The sequence below is a fragment of the Rhinichthys klamathensis genome, unplaced genomic scaffold (genome assembly GCF_029890125.1).
Source record: "Rhinichthys klamathensis goyatoka isolate OS25496 unplaced genomic scaffold, OSU_Roscu_1.1 h1tg000085l_1, whole genome shotgun sequence".
In the NCBI taxonomy this organism is placed as follows: Eukaryota; Metazoa; Chordata; class Actinopteri; order Cypriniformes; family Leuciscidae; genus Rhinichthys; species Rhinichthys klamathensis.
The window spans coordinates 672,637-677,500 of record NW_026606626.1 but is presented as its reverse complement, the minus strand read 5'-3'; positions in this window follow the sequence as shown (position 1 = coordinate 677,500).

The following is a 4,864-nucleotide window of genomic DNA, read 5'->3' as shown; positions in this document are numbered from 1 at the left end:
AGAGTTAGTTTTATTGTCACTGTAGAGTTAGTTTTATTGTCACTATAGAGTTAGTTTTATTGTCACTAGAGTTAGTTTTATTGTCACTATAGAGTTAGTTTTATTGTCACTATAGAGTTAGTTTTATTGTCACTATAGAGTTAGTTTTATTGTCACTAGAGTTAGTTTTATTGTCACTATAGAGTTAGTTTTATTGTCACTATAGAGTTAGTTTTATTGTCACTAGAGTTAGTTTTATTGTCACTATAGAGTTAGTTTTATTGTCACTATAGAGTTAGTTTTATTGTCACTATAGAGTTAGTTTTATTGTCACTATAGAGTTAGTTTTATTGTCACTATAGAGTTAGTTTTATTGTCACTATAGAGTTAGTTTTATTGTCACTATAGAGTTAGTTTTATTGTCACTAGAGTTAGTTTTATTGTCACTATAGAGTTAGTTTTATTGTCACTATAGAGTTAGTTTTATTGTCACTATAGAGTTAGTTTTATTGTCACTAGAGTTAGTTTTATTGTCACTATAGAGTTAGTTTTATTGTCACTATAGAGTTAGTTTTATTGTCACTATAGAGTTAGTTTTATTGTCACTGTAGAGTTAGTTTTATTGTCACTATAGAGTTAGTTTTATTGTCACTAGAGTTAGTTTTATTGTCACTATAGAGTTAGTTTTATTGTCACTATAGAGTTAGTTTTATTGTCACTATAGAGTTAGTTTTATTGTCACTAGAGTTAGTTTTATTGTCACTATAGAGTTAGTTTTATTGTCACTATAGAGTTAGTTTTATTGTCACTAGAGTTAGTTTTATTGTCACTATAGAGTTAGTTTTATTGTCACTATAGAGTTAGTTTTATTGTCACTATAGAGTTAGTTTTATTGTCACTATAGAGTTAGTTTTATTGTCACTATAGAGTTAGTTTTATTGTCACTATAGAGTTAGTTTTATTGTCACTATAGAGTTAGTTTTATTGTCACTAGAGTTAGTTTTATTGTCACTATAGAGTTAGTTTTATTGTCACTATAGAGTTAGTTTTATTGTCACTATAGAGTTAGTTTTATTGTCACTATAGCACACATGATGAAATGCCCCGAGTGCTGCTAACTGTGCTCTGCTGCTTCTTCTCTGTAGGTGTGGTGATCTTCTGCAGTGTTTCGCGTGCGAGGATGAGCTTGCGTGAGCAGATCCCGGTCACCGGCCCGACCTCCCCTGGGAAGAGGAGGAGGAGGAGGAGGAGGAGATTACACTGAGACGGAGAAGGGAAACGTGGAGAAATGGCTTCCAGATGACCCCGATTTGAGTGGGTTTGCTCAGTTGTGGCAGACGGAGTTTGACAGGAACAATTACAGCAGCAGAAGCTCTTCCCCAGGTTAATGAAGGATTACACACACACACACACACACACACACAAAGAGAGAAACAAACACACACACACACACACACACAGAGAAACACACACACACACACAAACACAGAGAGAAACACACACACACACACACACACACACACACACACACTGAGAGAGAAACACACACACACACACACACACACACAAACACACACACACACACACACACACACAGAAACACACACACACACACACACACACACACACACACACACACACACACACACACACACACACACACACACACACACACACACACACACACACACACACACACACACAGAGAGAGAGAAACACACACACACACTCTTTATTTCACTACTGCAGTATTCAGCATTATTATGTAAATTGTATTTTGACCTGTGTTATTGGGAGCTTAAGTAATACATTTTTTTAAATGTGTTTAAATTAATTGATGAATGGTTTTATACTACAAAAACAGTTTAAAACATAAATGGGTAGTTAATTACAGTTTTTTACAATCACTTTGCTACTATTTTCAGAACCTTGATGTCATTTTTCAAAACTCTAGACACAAAACTCAAAACGATAATCACTTGTAACACAGGCTGTCTAATGTTCAAAACATTGCATTGTGCATTCACATCTTTAAAGAAATCTTGCACTTGCACAATCATTGGTTCAAAAAACAAATTAACTGTGAAATACCATTGAAACATAACTATAGATCACCCACACACAAGCAACCGATAGTTTCACTGTGTCATTGTTCGTACAATCATTAAATATTGTAGAGCAAAATAGGTGATACAGGTTTCATTATGGTACTACATGTACAGTAAATACATCTCTGTGAAAGTACTGCAGTCGTAGAGAGAATATTACAGACACAGTGGAATCATTGTGAACAAAGTTTGTAATATATTGATGCAAAACACTACAGTACAATCACAACATGGTTTTTTGAATCAAAGCAAAAATAATTAGCTATGAAATAGAAAAGAAAAGACAGTACTGTAAAACATCAAATGCAGTGTTCCTCAACTTGCTGTAAGAAACTAAACAGGAGTGATTACTGTACTTCTACACTGTCATCAACTCTGTGTTGTGGATTTGGCCACAGGTTCTCATCTACATCACAATGGATGTTGGAAAATGACATCTTGGAAAAAACCTTTGGCATGGCGAGTCCAGGCCTGACACTGCTCTACTGTGATTGGCAGAATTGGACACGCAGTTACAAGGGCCTGCATCTATACAGTACTGTACTGTCAATACTGTACATAGTCTGAAAAGGTGGTACAGTATTTGGCACCATAGACACAGTGTCTGATGAAGCATTACAGTATGATAAAATATTAGGCTACATCCATGGATATTGTAGTCTAATTGGTTCGTGCTCCATGCTAATTGGTGACAATGAATCTCATTATCTTGAAACTTTCATGATTTACTGTAAACATGAAGATTGTGTGTCTGTTTCCATACAACTATGCATTAAGAGTAATGCAACAGTTACTTATCATTTTGAGCAGTTGTATCAATTGATAGTTAGATCATTGTAAGGATTTGAATAGACACTCATTTGAAATGTAATGTGTGAATTGCCTTTTGAAATAGTAGTACTTTGATGTTAAGTTGTGTCATATTGAACAGGTGATCTTTGTTGAATGAACAAATTATCTAAGTTTTATGTGTATTGTATCCAAGCAATTGAGAAAAGGGTTAGAGTTTTGAAAAATGTGCATTTTGATCATTGGTTGTGAGTTTTGTGTCTAGAGTTGTGAAACATGACATCAAGGTTCTGAAAATAGTAACAAAGTGATTGTAAAAAACTGTAATTACTTTTACAACTAGAATTGTATTATATATCATGTCATAAAAACGAAATAAGTCGTTGAAATTCTGACCTACAAAAGTTGAAATTATTACATGCTACATCGAAATTATGACAAAAAGTCAAAATAATGACAAAATCAAAGTTGACAAAAAGTCAAAATAATGACAAAATCAAAGTTGACAAAAAGTTAAAATTATGATTATAATGAATAATTATAATTAATAAGTTAGAATTTTTACTTTAAAAGTCAAATATATAACATACTACATCAAAATTTTAACAAGTCAAAATTATGACTAAAAAGGTCAAATTATGACACTCACAAAATTATGACATGCAAGGTCAGAATTATGACTTAAAATGAAAATTATGGCAAAGAAAATGATGACATACTAAGTCAAAATTATGATTTAAAAAACGTTGTCGAAAAAAATCCCAGGTAAGTCATAATTATGAGTTACAATAAAAAGTCAAAATTATGACATACAAAGTCAAAGTTAAATTAAATTCACATTTATTTGTATAGCGCTTTTGTAGCACAATACATAGTTTCAGAGTAGCTTTACCGAAAATGCAAGTAGCCGTGCAAAAATAATAAGATGCTTTCCCAGTGATTTACTTATTTGTTTGTTTATTTATTGCACTTAAAAGTGTAATTTTGTCAGTGCAATAAATACAGAATCTCACAAAGAATTCACAATTTTTGTTTGTTGCCCAAATTTCACTTTACGTATACGCACTGATATCAGGCCTGGTGTGTGTGTGTGTGTGTGTGTGTGTGTCTCGGCTGGGACAGTAAACGCGGGTGGTCTTTGCGGTGGTGTAGTCGTGTTTGTCCCTAATGCTGAATATCATGCCGACAAACCACAGTCATTTACATGCAATCATGTAGTTGGAGGAGTGCAATTAGGGACGAAACCTCCTCCAAAAGCGGCCCGTCTCGTTCTGCACTTCTCCATGTCTTTCTCAAGGGATCATGGGAAGAGATCTGGCCTCGAGTCTGGGATACGAGTGTGCGGTGAGCTCACTCAACCTCCAAGCTGTGAGTTTCTCCTGTTTACAATCCTGTTTACAGGCGATAAATCTGCAGCTTATGTGTGACCCGATGTGGCGGGACAGTAACAGCTCGTTACCAATCACACATTTCCTCATTCCAGACTCTGAATCTTTCAGCGCTCTTAAGACCAGCCCTGTGGAAACAAGCATGCTTTGATATCATAATTATACTAAGTCTTATTTATGAGATAAATATGACATACGAAGTTGCAAATTATGACAATAAAAGTCGAAGTTCTCAAAGTTACTATAGATTATATACTCATAATTAAGACTTTTTAATTTCATAATTAGATTATATGTCATTATTTACCCTTTATCTCATAAATCCAACTTTTTGACACAATTGACAAAAAGTCCTAATGTTTAGCCTAGTATGTCATAATTTCGACTTTTCATCTCACAAATGACTTAGTTTGTCATAATTTTAGCTTTTTATCTCATAAATATCTCAGTTTGTCATAATTTCAACTTTTTATCTCATAAATATCTCAGTTTGTCATAATTTCAACATTTTATCTCATAATTCTCTTAGTTTGTCATAATTTCAACTTTTTATCTCATAAATGTGTTTGTCATAATTTCAACCTTTTATCTCTTAAATGT